A 21,345-nucleotide genomic window follows, 5' to 3' on the forward strand; every position below is an offset into this window, starting at 1 on the left:
CCATATTTTTGTAAATATTGATTTTAAAATATCTTTTAGCACACGTCACGTGACCAAACTCGAAACGACTTTGAAGATTCTGATGACGTCACAACTCTCGGATTGACACTGTTGACAGTTAGGCGATAAACAACAAATGACAAATGTCAGTTGACAGCTCGTATCTTCTACGTGTGTATGTAGTTATGTGTCAAACCGTAAACTGTGACGTCACACAATTTTCAAAGAGCGTTTTGGGTGCGGAAGCATCCGTCAAAATATATTTTTTTAATTTAACATATTTAAAGCCGTTTTAGTATAAAAGTCGAATTTTAGGGCAACTTTTAGTTAATGTAGAACGTAATACAAGCGTTTCAAAAAATTGGAAACAACCCTATTGTCTCGATGAGTGTTAGTTAGTTGCCTTGAAAGAAAAGTACAGTCAGCAATAAAATGTTTTATCAAGAGTGTTTTTTATTTGAAAAAAATAATAATAATACAACTCTGTAACTTGTCAACAGTTGGTGCGGCAGTCCGGAGCAGGCCAGCAAGCTGTTTTACCCCTATCTGAAGACGTCCTCCCTCCACAGGGACTTCCTCTTCGCCAGTGGCTCCGGTAAGTGCCAAGGTAGAACGCTTTTTATTAATAATAAAATGATAATTTGCTTTTCACAATCGTGGACAATTCTAAACCTTATCGTAAAGACAAGGCCAACAATGTTTAAAACTGTTACTATTCTCAGCATATTTGGTTGTCTCTGGTAAGTGCCAAGAATAGATACAATGCTTTTCATCACTCATTTCATTTGGCTCATAGAATGTTTTTTTTACTAATAACGTATTGAATAATGTTTTAAGGATGCAAAAATGTTACCAATATTTCTCTTCAAAATGTTACATCACTGTAGTTCCGATAAATACACCGCTTTTTATTACTAACAATATTTAATTTAATGCAAATATATTATTGTCGTATATAATAGCCAGTGTTGAAAAATGAGTCGTAGTCGTTCTGTTCGATGACAATCGTTCGCAGAGAGAGAGAGAGAGAGACTAATATTGAAGAGTCTTAGCGAGGCAATAGCGTTTTGCGTTCTGCAAAGGATTGTGTTCTTGGTTACGCAGATGGAGGCTCTGGGGGCCTACCGCGAAAACCGAAATTCGCAAATTGCGGGGATCTTTCTCTTTTACTCTCACTAAAACGTAATGAGAGTGACAGAGAAATATGCCCGCAATTGACGAACTTCGATTTTCGCGGTTATAGCCCTGATGTCATTGAGGAACCGCGCGCACACATACCACCCAATTAGGACTTCAAATGACGCATTTTTCTCCGATCGCTGCTAATTTATTTATAATAATTGCTGTATAATTATTAACAATTCTACCCTAAAGCAACAAAAAAGAAAACCGTATTAAATGCCTTTAAAACTAGAAACCGAGAAAGCCACACCACACACATGTTTAACATAATAATAACTTCGATGCATAAATTATGAGAATCATAATTACGGCCCCGCATCTGTGAATTATCTGAAGATACTTATATCTTTATATATCTGTGGTATAATCTCTATGGTACTTAAGGGTTATAAAACTATTAATAATGAAATGTTTTTGTTGTTTTAGTAATTTTTAGCTCGTTACGATTTAGTGTAAATGTTCATTGACTATTAAGGGATTATCATAGGAGTTGGGTGCCGTTAACTTGGTATTATAGTGAATGAAAAAGGTACTTGGTCATAGTAACGAGACACTAAATTAGTAGGAATAGGATTAATTGGATAGAAACGTATGTTTGTGTATTTTCGAAATGGTATTATTATTTCAATAACCGTAAGTTAACTCACTGTAAGATATGACGATGTTATTCACTCACTTAAAATATCATAATGAGTTCGGTTATCATATTGATGAAAAATACTGTTATGGGGAACAGCATTGAAAATAAACGGACAGACAGACGGACATGACGAATCTATAAGGGTTCCGTTTTTTGCCATTTGGCTACGGAACCCTAAAAAAAGCAGAACTATCCTGTCTCACAAAAGTGAGACAACTAAAAACTTGAACAGTCGAATTCATGGTCATAATAATGAAAGTTAAGTTTGCAAACCAAAAAAATGTGGTTACAAAAAAAAACACATATAATGTTCTGTTGCGTGTTCGGTTATAAACTGTCCTTTTATGTTATATCAGATATTATTTCCGACCTTATTGTTCGTCCGTATATCTAACCATCTCCTCTATGACTTAAACATTTCATAAAACAATTTGCATATCGTATAAGACATTAACTATGCATTTTATAGTCGATACAGTGGCTGGCGCCGAACGGAGCCCGATTAGACGTTTCGAGAAGCGGCCCATAAATCCGAACCTAAAACAACCACTCTGTTTAGTTTGGACGCTCTATCCCAGTAATTATACAATAATTCATACTTTAATAAATACTAATAAATCTACCGCTCCGCTCGCATTATCTACCATTATTACACGATGTAATTACAACCAATAAATTACCAAATAATACATCAATCAGATGTGTTATAATTTTCTTCTTTTTTATTGTTTGCGGCCGGCCGGCAATTTTATTAAAATTATAATGCCCGGTTTAAATTGGGGTAGCTTCAGGCTAAGCGCGCCTTTAATTATATATGTAATGTTTAATGATATATTCTTATAATAAGCTACCTGATGTTCTCGGTGGTTATAAATCAAATATTTCATTAAATTTCCAAACGCGCAACCCTTTATTTGGCCCGGCGATTAGACTGCGAAACCGAAACGGCTAAAAAGCGGATTTTTTCGGGTTATAGCATTTTACGTTGATGTATTACATCGATTAAATGCTTATACTTGAGCATAATTATGTTAGCTTGCAAAATTTCGATTTATAACTGGGCCCTTGATTAGGTTTTAATTCGAAAATGTATGCTTTCAGAGCGTAATTGCAAAAAAGTTTCGCTGGCGTTTTTACCTAATATTCAGGTTTTGAGCTGTCATTAATTATATTTTGATTTAAAAACGTCCGCTTTTAAACCGTTATGCGTTTGCTAAATTCTTTTCATTAAGCTTTGGGGTATGGTTAAAACACTGCTTTGGGGTATGGAACTATTAGACCCAAAGATTTAGGGCTGTTTAGTTTATAGTATGTATTTCTATAAATAGTTGAATATTGACATTTGGCAGTTCAAATGTTTTTCATACTATTTTTTTTTCCTTTTGACCACCAACATGTCAAGAATAACTTTAATAACTACAAATCGCTGGAGTAAAGCCCCAAAACTCAGACAAAATAAAGTTGTTTTTGCTCTTTTACCACTGCTCTACAAATAACATAGTTATTTAGTTGGTTAGAACCATTGCGTTTAAAATATGAATATAAGGAACACAATTCCTAAAGAAAGCATATACTTATTTAAAACTCTAGAAGCATGCACTTACTTGAAACGAATTTGAACTTCTCTCTAAGGTGCAAAGGCTGTAGCTTTATAATATAACAATCTCACTGCAGTAACTATTACGACATTGTTCAGTTCTTTAATAATACAATGTAATAAGTTTATTTAGACTTGTTACATTACCATGATTGTTTTCTAATTATTTGAAATTTTCAATCTTCACGTTGAGGACCACGGGACGGCATTGCCTAGTGTAGATGTCAGTAAAACCAGTAGGTATACATGTAAATAATTTTCAGAAATAAACATTTTATTTTATATTTTATTTCTTCTGTTGCCAATCATAAGAAAGTATTAATTGTAGTTGACAACATACATCGTTGTCCCGCCTTTTTTCCACGGCTCATGGGAGCCTGGGGTCCACTTGCCAACTAATCCCGGGAATTGACATAGGCACTACTTTTGACGAAAGCGACTGCGATCTAACCTTCCAACCCAGAGGGTAAACTAGCCTACCTCATATATCGAACTATTGTGAATTATCTATGGACCAAATTGAAAGGACAAGGACCAAAATGCATCGTAAATAAGAGATTATTTCCACAGAGCTCAGTATCACGTAGAAATTAGGTAATTAAACTTTATCAGACTTTCTGTACGTTGCACTGTATTTGAAGGTGTTGAGTGCTTTGCCCCTGGCCACTATTCGCCAGCAAATAATAAAATTCATATTCAACTAATGTTTAAATTAAATACTGCTTCCCGACTTATGCATTGAGTTAAGCTAAGAAGAATACAGTCCTCCTAATTTTCAGAGACGTGATTTGATAACTAAATTTTAGCACTATATATACGTGTCTAGTTTTAATGTAAAACTAGCTAAACAATATTATAGTAATTACATACCTATCTGGGTTATTATTTTCTTATTCTTCGTTTTTTAAGTATTATTTGTTTAAATTGACATTGATTTGTGATAATTGTAAAAGGATAGGTCTATAATTGGAAATGTTATCCGGAATATCAGATACTTTTGGCGCGTTGTTTCATCTGCTACTATTGATGCAGACTGTACCATAAATTAATACTTATTTTAATTATTTTTTACTTTAAGTACATCATTGTTAAATAATAAGAACAAAACCAAAACAAACAATGTAAAATATTCAATCATTTAAAAAACAAAATTACTTAAGTTCAGTTTGCATTCCAATTTGCACCGTATTATTATATTAACAAAGTTTAATTTGTCCCATATTGTCCTAAATAGCTCCCTGTCCACTCGGAAGACAGCAGTTCGTTTAATACTCATTACGCTATCAATTTGCTAGTTCACAAGCCAAAACAAAAACGACATATGTGCACTAAATATCACATGCTGATAGAGAAAGTGAAAATTTTGTTCAAAACACTTTTATTTATTTATACGTGATTGCACAAAATACAACAATGTACAGGTTCGGCTCGTTGCTTTATATTTTGTTAGGTCAATGTGGCGAAGACCGACTATCAGGTAACTCCGTCTACAAGTTTTATCTTCGCTTCTAACTCTTGCGTTTGCACACATACTCTACATACAAAGGTCGGCAGAACAGAAGGAGTAGCTTTTTCTTTGTGTCTGAGCGATGAACGTACTACGTTGGTATTCAAATACGTGAGTTATTGTCCCTATGACGGTGTTTTCAACCAAAAATTTTTTATGCCGCCGGTCTTCCCCTTCGACCTACACCAAAATATAACAAATCAGTTTCCAGTTTATCAATGTATAACTGTCACATATGACATTGTAGCTTCCAGGTTAGAGTTTATATTGAAACAGGCTTAAGTAGCGTTTTCCTTTTCTAATTTGAATGTACTCGATCAATCGTTTGGCTAATACTCGAGTGTAATCAAGATATTTTGGGTCCAATTTGTACTGGAATCGTGGGAATGATTCACATTAGGCTTTTGAACGGCTAAGCCACATAATAGTTCAGTTAATTAATAGTCTTTATTTTTAAAAATTAAATAACATTTTAACGAAGGTGTAGTTTGTGAAGTTAGGGCTTGTAGAGTTAGAAGCTTGGCTGATAACTTTTTGACAGTGCGAGCTTATGGTTTCGTCTTGGCAACATTTACATGAAAATATTTTTGATGTGATAGTATTTTTCACATAGATTGGGTTCGGTGAAAGCTGTCATATTTTACATAAATTGCATTGCTATTTTGCTTTTTAAGGACATAAATTGTATGGATATGATAGCTGTTCCCGACTGCTGACGACCGGATGTGGCTGTGATATGATAAAAACTATAGTTAGTCGTTTTCTGATTAGAGAAAAAAAGATATTTAGAATGTCAAGCGTGTCAAGTTGATGCACACTTAGCGTCTTTTTTTTAATCCAATTTTGATGAAATTTGGTGGATAGATAAACTATTCCTTTTTTGTACAACATAAGTGCAATTTTACCATATGTCCTATAAAAAATTCCACTCAGATACAAAAACTTATGGAATTTTCGTATGCATATGGAAAAATATAAATCGGCCCGATTCATTCTGTGGTATGGTCAAAGGCCGAAGACTATTAAGGTATCATGTGCCAAACCGGATCTCTTTTAATTAAACTTACATTATAAAAAGCATTATTGCAGAATAATTAAATTACTAATTAATTTACCTAATCAACGGTACTTTGTACCTCTATTTCTGTACCTAAATTAGTACTGGCAAGGTGAGCTTGTTGGTGAGGTTGTGTCGCACAAAATGGCACATCGCGTCACCTTGCCAAAGTTTGAAAAAATCCTTGCTTCTTCTTGGCCTTATCCCATTATCTGGGGTCGGCTCTCCTTGTCTACCTTTTCCACTATTCCCGGTTCTGGGCTACGGTGTTATCTACTCCTATCTCTTTCAGGTCCTTCTGGACCGTCGTCAAACAGGTGGCGGGCCGTTTTCCGGCGCCTCGTGCTGTCGTGGGTATGCTCAGGGCATCTCATACCATATGGTCTTCAGCGCGGCGGAGTACATGTCCATACCATTTTAGGCGACGTTCTTTGACCTTGTCGATTATAGGCGCGACTTTGTAACTCCCTCTGATGGGCTTTGAGACAATCCTTGCGATAAATATTAATGCATATGCAATAATAGATTATTGCATAGGTATGCATACGATCTTATCCTGTGTCCTATCTTAGTCAAACTCACTTTGCTGGCAAAATCTTAGGCATATCATGCAATAGCGGCGTTTCATAATATGCCTATATATATTTCATGATCCGCCGGATTTGACGATAGGCCGATAACATTATATATTGAGCGATTTTGTAGTCGTGATCGTGAATGTCAAAATTGTGTTGAGATGATCATGAACTAAACAAATTTCCTCAACGGAATAACCACAAAATTTTATCAAATAGACACCTTGAGTTGGAAAGATAACTTAAAAAAAAATCTGATTTGTTCTAATTATTTTATTTTGCTAAGTACTGACTGGCTTTTTTCTAATTATTATTAATATTTCTTCATTTCTCTTTTGTTATTTTTTGCATGCCTTAAATTCTACATAATCATTTTCACGTTTGCTTGCAAGCAAATTGTATTGTAAATGGTTATTTTAACATTTTTCCTTACTGTATTTTTACAAATAAATATATGTATATTTGATTGATTGAGGACCGCCAAGAGTATATTTTATTCACTATTTTCGTATCGGTCCCACGGGGAACCTTGTTCAGTATTACCATCTTATCACATTTTTGACATTCGACCGACGACACGACCCCAAATCACCCGATATTATAATAAATTCCGATTATTGGGATGCGCGGAGTATTCCAAAATCCTATCCTTTGAAACCTTCGATATTACAACATGGAGCGTGAACATAAATCGCGTTTTTAGTCTATACCGTGCCTAATTAGGCGTGTTTACACGGTAACACAAGCTAATTATGTACAAATTAATAGCTAATTTGCGAGATAATTGAGAATTACGTATAATTAGTCTGGCAAACGGGTTCTTGAATTATTATATCGTACACAATTGCTGTGTTCATTTGATTTATAGTTACTCTCTCCTTGTAATTTGCAATTTTTTTTGTGTCTTGTGTCATCATCATCTTCCTCGCGTTGTCCCGGCATTTTGCCACGGCTCATGGGAGCCTGGTGTCACTAATCCCTAAAATTGGCGTAGGCACTAGTTTTTGCGTGACAATATATTTCAATTCATCTCACAACATCGTCATTTTGACAATTTCTTTTCGTACCTTTTAAACCCGTCTCTAATATAATCTAGGGCCGGTTGCATCAAAACAAAGTTTTCTTGTGTGACAAGTGTTGCTGTGTTTGACAGTTATCTATGGTTCCTACTGATGACAGCAACCGCCGCGCCGCCATGTTTAACGTTGATCAGTTCGTTAATTACACTTGGTGCAACCCGCGGCGCACGCACGCATTGTAGGTAAAACCCGTGGCACGTGTCCGCGATAGCGTTTGCTCTTACTACTTTTCGTTAGGAGGATACGAGAGCTGAGATTTAAATATTTTAGGTGTATATATCCGTCTCGCTAACGGAAGCGGCTCCTAAAACTAGTGCGATAAGGACAACACTGTATTAGGCGAAAAATCTCAAATAACGATGTTTCGTACTCGACTGTTTTCTCCTCCAAAACTTAACCAAATGTAACGACAGTTTGAGATCTAAATGATAATGAAATCATCTCGAGTTTTTTGCTTTTAAGGCTAATTGATTTCAGTTTAGAATACCATGCTTCTCATCGGGGCCTAGTAAATTAGACCGACACAGATATTATGCAAAAAGAGTTCTAAGATATTTAAAGAAAACTAAAAGTATAAGTTTAAGATATTGTAAAGATGGTAATGTCAATATACAGGGCTTTGTATATTCAGATAGGTGTAGTGATATTAATGATAGAAAATCATACACAGGGTTTCATGTCACAATGTCCGGAGCGGTCATATCTTGGAGCTAGTAAACAAAAATGTATATCGCTTTCAAGTACCGAAGCTGAATATGTTAGTGTTTCAGAGGCCTGTAAGGAGCCGGTAAATTTAAGAAACTTATAATATGAAATCATAAAGAAAATTTACAAAATTCCTTTGCACAATGATGATCAAAGTGCACAGAAATTGTTAGTTAATCCTGTATTTCATAAAAATAATAATAATTTGTGTTGGAAAAATCATTGCTCTAAACCCAAAAACCACGGAGGAAACAGTCGAGTACGTTTGTATGGAGTAATGACCACTCCTGTTGCCGCTTAAACCGCTCACCCGCTCCGTGAAAACGCACCAACCAGCGGACGCTCTTAGAGTCTTATACGATTTAGTATTACCATCTCACTCTTCAAGATATCTGCCTCTCGCTCGTGTATTAGCTTTAAGAATAGATGGCGTTGTTGTAATTATGAGCGGAGATCAAAGCACAATTCAAATGAGGGACTGATTTCTCAGTAATGTGACGACATCTAATGAGACTTTGTATGGAGAATATACTAGGCTTTGTTATTTTCTTGTACCTACCTAAAATTAGTTTATTTGTGTGATATTGGTTATGGAGTATTGGCAGTCTTCAATATGTGAGAGTCTATATCAAAAGGGACCTTATGGCGGTCGGCGCTTACGTCGTGCATTAGTATTGGCGCGCCGTTAATAACGGCGTAAGCGCCAACCGCCATAAGGTCCTTTTTGATGTGGACTGTCACATATTATTAAGTTTTCTTTGTATATAGGTATGTATTTATCTATAAACGTATGTATATCGTCGCCTAGACGGTACGAGAACTTGCATGCGAGTTTCATTACATTGCGGCATTTGACCGGTTGGCCGAATTTGTTGTAACCTCAATAGTCCGCAATGTAACTAAAATCGCATGCGAGTTCGCGTGCCGTCTAAATCAGCCCTTACTCAGGCTTTGGGGCTAGGTCGATTTGTAAGATTGTCCCCATACTTATGAAAAAAAGTACAATATAATGTGTACTTCATAATATCTGATTTTGTTGGTCAGGTGAATAAATTTTTTAGCCGATTCCTAATTACATTTATTTATTAATGTATTTTCTTTGCTTAAACTTTATTTCACACTAATCATAAGTGCAATGTTGGACATAATAAAGAAAGCTCAACTGGGTTTCATAGCCACATGGTTTAGGTAGTTTTAAATAAACAATAAAATTGTATCTAATACGGTAGGTTAATACAAGTCAATTTATTTCCAACACTCGCCCTCATAGCTTTTATTGATCTACGAATAGTACAACACTCAAGGCACATAATTACCGACACAATCAGCTGCCTAAACTATAAACCAAAACTACTTACTATACACTGAACGGTATAGAAGAATATTCAAAATGTGCTCTTAGTACAAAACGCATTGTACACGCGAAGCGGAAAATTATCGCGGCAAGCGAAAAAACAAAACACAAACGCGAACGAATGCCAAGTTCTAATTAAAATGATTAACTTAATGGTCTTAGTCATTAGCCATTTTAATTTTGAATCGTCTATTTTTTCGTCCGTTGAAATTATAACTTGGGCACTTTTTACGATTGGTACTGCGTTTCTGAGCGTTTTACGAGCGATCGTAATGCGTTCAATTGCCATTGTTATTTGTTTATTTTATATTTTTCTTTAAGTATAACCCTTTCACGATTGTGCTACTCGATACGCGGGAACTAAATAATGAATTCGTTTGTTTTTGATACGTTAACAAATTGAACACGGGCTTACAAAGCAGCCGAAGTCTGTGTACATGTTTAAGCGACTTTAGTACTTATTCATTTCAGGATAAGCATTACATGAGATAAAAGAAAATTGACTTAAGTCATTACGCTTTTTGGGTGTACAAATATTGCACAGAATTATTTAAATATTTTTTGACACTAATGAATCTAAAAGTATGGGAAGGTAATTATGAGTGACCAAAGTGAAGGAAATTTAACTGATTGTACTAGTTTCGTATTGCATGTATCAAGCTTTATATAGGATATTTATTTAGTCATCTGCAATAATTTACAGGTGAATATATAGGTCATACTGAGCAACTTTTACTATGGAACCAACCCCGAAATAGCAAAAAAATAGCTGTTCCATACATTTTGACGACCGGTTTGGCCTAGTGGGTAGTGACCCTGCCTACGAAGCTGATGGTCCCGGGTTCAAATCCTGGTAAGGGCATGTATTCGTGTGATGAGCATGGATATTTGTTCCCGAGTCATGGGTGTTTTCTATGTATTTAAATATTTATATATTACCCTCAACACAAGCCTTATTGAGCTTACTGTGGGACTTAGTCAATTTGTGTAATAATGTCCTATAATATTTATTTATTTATTTTATATTTTTATATTATATATATCGTTGTCTAAGTACCCTCAACACAGGTCTTATTGAGCTTACCGTGGGACTTAGTGAATTTGTGTAATAATGTCCTATAATAATATTTATTTATTTATTTATTTTGGCGGTCTGACCTTGACAATTTGTATGGGAGGGTAAAAAATTTTTCGCGATTTCAAAGTTGGTCCCATAGTAAAAGTGGCTCAGTATGACCTATATATTCAGCCCGTAAATTATTGCAGGTGACTAATTAAACACTGTATATTTAGAGGCTCTAGAAAAATGTACTAATGAAAATTTAAAACATTGTTAAATACTGGAAATTTTGAGGTCGTGATCCTGAATGTTGAAAACGTGTTAAGATGATCATAAGAACCACATATTCGCGAAAAAATATCTTATGCTGTAAGTCCGAAGTAGACGGTCCCATGTTATGGGAAAGTTTGCTCAGTATAACCATCTTAAGAAGGAACTCTCGTACCAATTCGTCCATACAAAAAGAGAAATTGTTTTTCCACTTCTAAATATTATGAATGAATGAATGAATGAAATTTAATCCAAAAAATTATTTCCATATACATTATACATTTACACATAATTACATTACATAAAGAATTAAAATTAAATTAAATCAAGTTAAATATCCGTTCCATTATATTATCCGTTCTCCGTGATTTTTAGTATATTATTGACACAATGAAAAACTAGATTTATAGGAAAATAAATGAAGTGAAACTTATAAACCTGGAATATATTATGCTGAAGCGATATACATCAATATCAAATTGATTTGTTAAGATTTATTTAGTTAGTGGAAACCGTTTTTTACCGAAATGGAATTTCATAGAAAAAGTACCGTTAGGATCGCAAAGGTATTCTTCTCTCTAAATACGTTTTTAGCATTCGAGATCACGACCCTAAAACCGCCCAGTATACTAGTTTATATACACTGAAAAGCAATTAACATAAGTTTTGTTTAAAAAACAAACTAATTCTAAATATTGGGTCATTACCTATGAAATTGGCGTTTTTGTTCATAAGTATTAGTCATGTCATAGTTTATTTATTTTAATAGTAACTTCGATGTATTTTTTAGTTTCATTAGTGCGCTACATAACAACGATTTTACATACAATTATTTGCTACTTTTATTGTTATTTATTCAGAATACCGCCCTGAAAACAGCTCTTTTCACGTGCTGCCGGCTTGAGTATTTAAATGACTTAAGTATATTTTTCTGACGGGACAGATAAAAAAAAATGAGATAGAAAATGTGCCTTAAAATGTCTCAGATTTCTGGCAAAAATATGTTTGGTTTGAAAATGCCATCACAAAATAATCCGCAAAATTCATTGTATGAAAAATCGAATTTCGTTAAAGTTCTCCATACAAAACGCCAATTTCATAGGTAATGACATAATATATCAACATTACAGCAATAAAATACTTTCAATTTATTGCGAAGCTCCTTTTGAATCCTAGGGCCCATTTCTCGAACGGTATTAGACTAATAATATTAGTCCACGAACTGTCAAGTCGTATGGGTTACCATGGCAACACACTAATAATATTAGACTAATAACGTTCGAGAAATGGGCCCCTAATCTAAATATTAGACGGGTACTAATCGAATTCACAGTGCCTAAGAATTTTATCAATAAGTTCTAATGAAGCATTTAAGCGAAACTTGTGACGAATCCTGGCCAATGAAGAGTTACAATTTGCACAGAAATGGCTGCTCGAAGTGAAGGGTACTGGGAGTTACGAACGAATAGAGGCGGCATGGAATATATTTTAATAAATTTTCTTATTTACACATATTTTACAAAATATAATTTGAACTACAATTATTTAACTGAAACAAAACGTATCATCTTTCAAAATATGCTCCTTTGGTCTTGATACACAAAGATGATAGCTACTGTATGTAATTGCATGATTTCTATAGTACTCTAAATTGTATTTTTTTTTCTTATTAAATGCATGTTCATTGTAAGATGTAATGTTTTGAAAAGATGTGTCCCGCTGAGTTTCTTGCCGGTCCATATTGGGATACCCTCCTCCAATTGAGGGGGGATTTAAATCTTCTCGGGTCAGAGGTGTAGGGTTAGAGCCGGTGTAGCTTTATTTGATATAGTCTTATATTAGTATGTAGTTTCACTGATAATAAATTCTTAGTACCTACATACAGTAAATAAAAATACTAGTAGGTAATTATGTAAATATTCTTTGACAGAAGCACATTTTTATTGGTATTACTTTTTAATATGATTGGTTTTTAAAACGGCAATTTTAGTTCAGATATCTCGTAAAAGAGTCTTAGAATGTATTGGTTCTCTCTTTCCGCACAAATTCTATATAAGATGAATTTAAATTAGCTAGTAAGAATCACATACATATTTCACCAGCAACTGCCATGCAAAAACACAACAAACACCCATACATTAACTATTAATAAATCTGATATTACTCGTATACGTATCACTTCTTATAATTTCAATGTTAAAAAACATGTCATACTTATTCTAATTACAATTGTCAGTGTCTAGTCATATCTAAAATAGTAAGAAAAATCATCAATTGAATTGAAATCTAAATTAGTAAAAAAAATCATCAGTTAATTCGCCGCCTCTACTCTTTCCACATCTCTTCTTCTGTATTGCCGCTTAACCCGACCAGCACAACCATAACTCTAAGATCCGTAAAAACTATATTAAATCGGAGACCAATTTATACTAGTTTTCTTATAAGACTAAACGGAGATAAATGGACAACCAATGTAATTTTGACTTCAAGATCTGTAAGACAAAAATAAAATATTGAATACACAATGACTACACACCACCTCGCCCCGAATCGAGTTACCTCACCCCGCGACGACAGATTGGCTTCAGATTGACAGGATCTGAGTTTGATTAGAAATGCTATGACCAGATCTACAATGTCAAATGTCCAAAGTGCGACTAAAATTGACTGTGCGACTGATCCTGGGCACGCACAGCCATCTTGATCTTGCTAACGCTCCGTAAAAGTGAGAGAACCAGGATGCAAGGTGACAATCGCTTGTGCCACGACAACGAAACGCTTTCTCTCTATCACTCTCCCATATTAATGCAACATTGACAGTTGCGTTTCGTTCGCTACGCTACGATTGGCATGTAGTCTACGCACCCTAAATCCACGGGGCTTTCAGCGTAAGCGTCATTTTTTATCTGGTGATAGAAATTATGCGTAATCAGAGATCATTTTAAACTGGTCTACGTAAATGAAGGTAAAACGGCAATGTAATTCGTCAGACGCAGACGGACATTTGAATGGCGACTCATTATCTTTAATTATACATCTTCGCTCGCTCATTGTGCTATACTATGTTTATTGGCGCAAAACACCTTAATTGAGCTAAATTTAACTCGGGAATCGAAGTTTTGTTTTTTGGAGTGTTTGAGCTAAAGAGTTTATTCGGTGGTCCAAAATAAAATGGATCTGAAAGTAAGTAATAATCTGTTTTTATCTTAGGAGGGAAGTATACCGTCCATACAAAATTAGAAAACGTTTTTCCACTTCTAAATATTTTCCATCTCTATGAATTTTTAGTTTGTTATTGACACAATGAAAAACTAGGTTGTCCTTTTTTTTTCAAAATTTGCAATCCTTTTTTTTTAAATGCGAAACCTATTAACCTAGAATATATTATACTGAAGCTATCGACAAGAAACTCAAAGTTATTTGTTAAGATTTAGTCATTGCAAAATGTTTTCCCCCGAAATGGAATTTCATAGAAAAAGTACCGTTATTTCGCTAGGATCGCAAAGATATTCTTCCCTCTTAAGTATACAGTTTATTAGGAGAGTGAAAAGATTGCGTAAAGCCAGGAAATGAGAAGGGGACAAAACATATGGCGGACAAACCAGTCGTCACAAAATGAGTCCAGGTCGTCTCGCCATCTCGTTTTTGGCATGCCGCTGCCTCGGGTGATCTTTTTTTTAACACTACGTCGGTGGCAAACAAGCATATGGCCCGCCTGATAGTAAGCAGTCTCCGTAGCCTATGTACGCTTGCAATTCCAGAGGAGTTACAGCGCGTTGCCGACCCTAACACTCCGCACCCTCGTTCAGCTCTGGCAAGTGGCAACCTTACTCACCGGCAGGAACACAACACTATGAGTAGGGTCTATGTTATTTGGCTGCGGTTTTCTATAAGGTGGAGGTACTTCCCCAGTCGGGCTCTGCGCTAGATCTGGAATGACATCCGCTGTGCTGTGCCCTACCACACAAAGCGAGATGACATTCACAATGCCCATACCTCTCTCTTGTCAGAGATATTTTCTTAAATAACAAAGTGAAAAAATATGCATCATAGAATAATAATAGTGATGTGTTTAAAAGCGTCTGTTGTGTTGTGACCGTATTGACATTATAAGTTATATATTTATTTTATATTTTACACAGAGTAATTCTAATTTGCAATTTTAAATATCCGGTCGTCATTTTCGACAACTCTCATGTCATTTACATTTTGATACCCATTTTATTTTAGTTGTATTACAATGGATATAATATTTTAGTACACCGAGTCATATTGTTAATAAAAGTTTAACGTCTTCTTCTTACAAAATTATAAAAAGCTTTCTTTGAACCGCCGTAAATCGCTTAAATGCACATTTGTGCAACTAATTGTCCTCGTAAAATTTTCAGTATTATTAAAACACATATTTCCTTCACAATATACCCTAAAAGTGTAATAACCAACAATTATTAATGAAAAGTTTACTTTATACGCTACCACTAAATCAACATTATAGATCGATAGATCGCCAACTAAATTACAAGGCTAAAACCACACATTAAATATCATTCTACATTCAAGCGATCTAAATAGTGAATCTTATCGCCACCACTTAGGGGTAAAAAGGGGAGACCGGGGTAAAAAGTATAATTATGTTGATTATTTAGGTCGTAATGCCCACTGTCCCGCGCCTCCCCGCGTGTCATTAACCCCCGTCTTCCCTTTATTATTTCGTTTCAATTATTTTTGTAATTATCTTTTTATAGCGGCGTGCATAAAAACACGAAAAATAACTGGACATTAAACGTAATAAGTATCAAAATTATGAGATGTCACCGCTTGTTTTTTGATGGAATTGTTGGTATCGGGCCTTCGACAGCGGGGCTGCATTATGGGCGCGTAAAAACCGTTCCAAAGTCAGTTTAAACCGTATTAATATTATAACAAGTGTTATTATTCAGCGGCAAAATCTCGACCAATATCTTACGAGACTCACTAGATGACGGTCTCTTTTTCACTCTCTATACTGTGTCTCCAGTTACTGATGCCCTACCGCGAACCACATTACTTTTGTTGGTTAGTCTAATAATCTTTGTGTCGCTGGAATAGTCAAGAGCGATAGAAAGGTAGATAAAGAAATATTCACAGTAGGTCCTCTGCTTGGAGGAGTCGCAAGTGGCTTCGAAGTATTAATAATAAAACAAACCTCCCAGCTAGTCCTTTTCCCTGGCGTGGAAGCGAAGCTCTCTCGGGCCCTTCGGGTTTTCGGCCTCTCGCAGAGGTCGGCCTTCGCAGTTGATTAACAGGAAGCGCACACTTGTCAGACGCTCCGCGTCTTCAGCCTTTCGCGGATCTCGGCCTTCGGCCTTCGTATTAATTTTATTTTATTTTATTAAGACTCTTGTACTAATGTTCTGTGTTTGAGCACTAACCTCCCACAGCTCAGCCTTAGACCTCACGTGGACGTACGCCTCTCCTATAAACTAGAACGACAGAGAGAATCTGAAACAACATAACTATTAAAGGCTTCCTGCAACCTTGCAACAAATGGCCATTAGTGATTTTAGTTAATTGCTTAAGCCTTTATAGGCAAAGAGTATATATTTACCACCTGATTTTGAACTTTATTCCAAAGTGATAGGGTTCAAAGTTGCATAATTCCTGACACCCTTTAAGGGTGACCCTTATGCCTTATAAGGTTAAAAGTAGGAGCAAAGAATTCAAACGGACTATAAAATGCCGCAATGTATTGCAAATTGCAAGCATCGGTAACGTTTGGAGAGGCCATTAATGATTTAAAAAATTAAACTAGGTGATTCATATTTTTGTTAGAAAACTGGAGAAACTTACACACAAAATGGGTTATTTAACTCAGCCTATCGCCACCTCTACCCAGTAATTTGTGAGGCGGCAATGTAAGCGGTCAGACAAAGCTGCAACTATATAAACTAATTACAGGCATAGGTATACCTCATTGTATTTGCCAAGTTTCATTACAATCTAACCCGTAGTTTTAAAAATGAGAATGAAATTCCGTTTGTATGAGGTGAAATTCGGCCTAGTTTCCTGCGGACTTTTAATACAACTGAACAACCAGGTTCAAGAAAAGAATATCAAAGTCGGTGTGATGTGATATGCCTTGGGTGCGTGTCGAATAACACGTCGAGCTAATTAAAACTACTAATGTGAGGTTAGCGTGAGATAATATGTACCTACTTATTATTTCAGTCGATTAGTGCAGTGGTTTTTAATAGCTGGATCGTGGATAGAAAAATGAAAACAATATAACCCGTTTTCAATGGATTTTACTGTGACATTGACAAGCGGTCTGTATTGTATCGTATGGGTACATGCTATCAAATTAAATCCTGACAATAAGATTCATAAACTTTATATAAAATTTACAACGAATAGTATAATAAAATATAACAAATATTTCACCATTTAAAATTTAAAATTGACGACCGGTCTGGCCTAGTGGGTAATGACCTTGTCTATGAAGCTGATGGTCCCGGGTTCAAATCCTTGTAAGAGCATGTATTTTTGTGATGAGTACAGATATTTGTTCCTGAGTCATGGATGTTTCCTATGTATTAAAGTTTTTACAAATATTGATATATTTATATTGTAAGCTAAATAAGGCTTGTGTTGTCTAAGTACCTACCAACAACACAAGCTTTATATGGGACTTAGTCAATTTGTGTAATAATGTCCTATAATATTTATTTATTTATATAGACGACTAACTTCTACCCCCGACTTCGTCTGCGTGGCATGATGATGATTGATCAAACTGTCTCCATACCAAATTTCATCTAAATCGGTTCAGCGGTTTATGCGTGAAGAGGTTACAGACTGAACAACACAGACACTTTTGTCGCATTTATAATGTTAGTGGGGATTTCGAGATGATGAATAGAATATTCAAAGCATACAGGTTGTTCAGTCTACCAGTCCTCCAGGGGGAGATCGGGCTGTCAAGAGGGCGTTCTTGGGACGACCGATTGGTAGCCGTCCGGGGGGTTGGCCCAGGTATCGCTGGGATGACAGTGTGGCGGATCTGGCTCAGCTTCGCGTCAGTAACTGGCACGAAGTTGCGCAGGATCGGGACAGGTGGCACGCTCTCGTTTCGGAGGCGAAGATTCTTTTTAGATCACTGAGCCAAAATAGTTAGTTTCTTACCGTTTGACAGCATTAGACTAATACAAGTTTATGTAAAGTACATATTTTACTACGTATTAAAAACTCTATTCTCTGTTAATGATAGAATCTATTGAAACTATTCCTATAGCAACGGAAGCATTAAACATTATAATATAAGGAGCGCGTGACTACTCACAATAGGACTTAGATTTGCCAACCCTTTTAAATGAATCCATACCTTCAAGGTATTTTAGACTTTACGAAGTATGAGTAAGGTTTAAATTTAAATAATAAAAGTTAATGTATGTTAAGAGAGTTTTAATGGTAGGTATAATTTTATGAGTATGACGAACAGATGTTTGATTATCAAAATTTGTTTGAATGTATTTCTAATTGTAAAGATCGGGGAGATATGACATGTTATATTTTGAGTTTATATTTGAAATGTACTAGCTGATGCTCACAGGATTTTAAGTGGCTGGTACGTACCAAAATATAGCAAAGGAAGGCCCCCAATCAGATGGAACGATTTTGTCAAAATCAGGACAGCTGGTCAAGGGCAGAAAGAACATGATGATTAAACAGATCGTAATACCATGAAAACTCTTGGCAGAAGCGGCGAAGTTTCCCATTTTTCCTTGAATTTTGTTCGAAATATTTTTGTGCGTCCCTCAAAAAAGTATTTATAAAAAATCTCTTTTGCACAGAACGCTGTTTATCTGTGCAATATTTTGGTGCAATTCGTTTTTATGGCAGGTTATTAGGTTAATATTTTATATAATCATTTGTATACCACCCATTTTGTAATGTCATAATTATGTGCCATCTTAGTAAAATAATATTATATTTTAAACACTTAATTGAAGTAAAAAAAAATGACAAAGAGAAGTCGTGTGGTAAGTAGGTAAAATATTTTAAAAACAAAACCAATATAAATCACAAAAAGCCTTTATTTTAACTTTATTTGACAACATTATCTAATTGGACAAAACAACAAAAAACTATATTATCTCGCTAAAAACCCAATGTCTATCCCATTCATAAAATAAAACAGAGTAACAACTATCTGCACAGAAAACCATTAAAGTCGGACAGGCGATTTATTATTAAAATCCGTGTAGTTTCCATTCACTCACTCACTCACTAGTTCGGTCGCGAGTGACCGTATCATTCAGTTTGTTCTATTGTTAACTCATTGGCTCGCATGATCGGCTTTCGTACTTATTTACTTAACACATCGATATGTTTACAAAGTTAAGTGTATTATAGTGAATTAAGAATTAATTTCACAGTTTTGATTTAAAAATAAATGAGAAAAGTTTTCGTTTCTTTGCGATAATTACCGAAAAGAAATTAGCCAAATAAACAGACGCCGTCTTTTTCTAAACATGTTTTCTAAAGTGAAAATAAATAGAACCCTTACGTAATTTTGTTGGTCCGTCCATCTGTTCCTTCGCATCTTACATACATTTAATCAAGAAACTAAACATTGTGAATAAATTGAAAAAAAAAACTCTTTAGGTTTATTGTTTTATGTGCTACACACTTTGTAGTTAAAATATTAAAAATAATTACAAGGAATGGGTAAAGCCATTCTATAATTAGATAAACTAGTATTTGATACACTATATTGTTCTTGGTAAGAAGCCACTCTTACCAAGACCTTTTTTTCAACGACTAAAATGGTTGCCAATTCCTGCTATGAAAATACATTAAGTACCTAACTCCAGTTTAAATAACAGTTAAATGCAACAAACATAGGTACTAATAATACATGAACTATCAATGAATGATCACTTTCCATTTCCAATGCTATAAACTAGTATTTGATACACTATATTGTTCTTGGTAAGAAGCCATTCTTACCAAGACCTTTTTTTCAACGACTAAAAAATGGTTGCCAATTCCTGCTATGAAAATACATTAAGTACCTAACTCCAGTTTAAATAACAGTTAAATGCAACAAACATAGGTACTAATAATAAATGAACTATCAATGGATGATCACTTTCCATTTCCAATACTATGTCGCGCAATGTTCGTAATTTTCACGTGAATTTTACCCGAACAATTTCTAAAATAGCGATTTCAGTGTTTCTTGTCAAAAGTAGGGATTTAATCATTTATTGCAATGGTCAACACAGACTTAACAAGGTTTTAATACTTTGAAAAGTATTCTGTTTATTTTGTTGGTTAACTAATAGTGTTTTACAATCCTGAAATTGCTGAAGGCAGCTACCTCCTAAAGTAAATAACTGAAATTAAATATAACTGTTTCAAATTTTAGGTAGGTATCTACTTCATACGGTCCCTGAGAAAACGCTTTTAACCGATTGTAAAATCGAAGTGATCCCATTAGTGTTGGTTAAGACTCGAGTCCTTTGAGTCCTCTGCATTCGACTCGACTCAGTTTTTCAGATTCACATAATTATGTCTAAACTCGAGTTCTTTTTAACTTCTTAGAGACCCGAGTCCTTTGCAAAGAACTAACCTGACTAAATAGACCAGATGTCCAAACCTATAGTGAGTGTATGCTCTCAATGAAGTAATATTTGCATGCATGTCTGGGGATCGAATCCGGATCGTCGCTGTTACCACCAGTTTCTAAGCGACTTTTTGCCAACTGCGCCACTATATGATATAGGAGGAGTAGAGTATAGTATACATACATATAATCACGCCTATTTCCCGGAGGGGTAGGCAGAGACCACGGATTTCAAATCGGGGAAATCCTGAAGAAAGGCCAGGCCAAGAGCACTCTAAACCGACGAGCGTGTATGTGGAATATCATGAAAGTGAAGGAAGCAAAAGAGGTATGTCAGGATCGTAGTATAGTATAATAAAAAGGAATACTATAATAATCATGTGCACTCATATAAAGACCCACTATTGGGCTCGAAATGCCCCCAATTTCGAACACGATTACACCCCGCAAAACCGCGCGGACACAAATTAACTTACCGACACAAATATCGGCCGATCACAATCGTTTCACTTTCACTGCGCTTAACCCGCTAAATATAATAATAGATCAACGGATACATATCACTGGGACGTTCCGAATGCTTGGCGAGTAGTCCGAACATCCAGCGGTGGAAGAATGGTTCCATTTTTAGCAGCTGTCACTATGCCCGTCACTTTCGCGCTTACATACTTGTTAGAACGGGACAGGCATGGTGGCAAATGATAAAGAGCCA

General features: G+C 35.3%; 1 protein-coding gene across 5 annotated transcripts in view; it reads left to right on the forward strand.

Annotated features, from left to right (window-relative positions):
• LOC133524027 (POU domain, class 6, transcription factor 2) overlaps nucleotides 1–21,345 on the forward strand; it is a 239,379-nt gene that overhangs the window by 12,233 nt on the left and 205,801 nt on the right. For 4 of the 5 annotated variants that reach the window (XM_061859796.1, XM_061859798.1, XM_061859800.1 and 1 more), the window contains exon 2: nucleotides 501–595. The gene's annotated coding sequence lies outside the window, so the exon portion shown is untranslated. Of the gene's footprint in view, nucleotides 1–500; nucleotides 608–21,345 lie in introns of all 5 variants that reach the window. The other variant, XM_061859797.1, reaches the window with a different exon arrangement.

This window comes from Cydia pomonella, chromosome 13 (assembly GCF_033807575.1).
Source record: "Cydia pomonella isolate Wapato2018A chromosome 13, ilCydPomo1, whole genome shotgun sequence".
In the NCBI taxonomy this organism is placed as follows: Eukaryota; Metazoa; Arthropoda; class Insecta; order Lepidoptera; family Tortricidae; genus Cydia; species Cydia pomonella.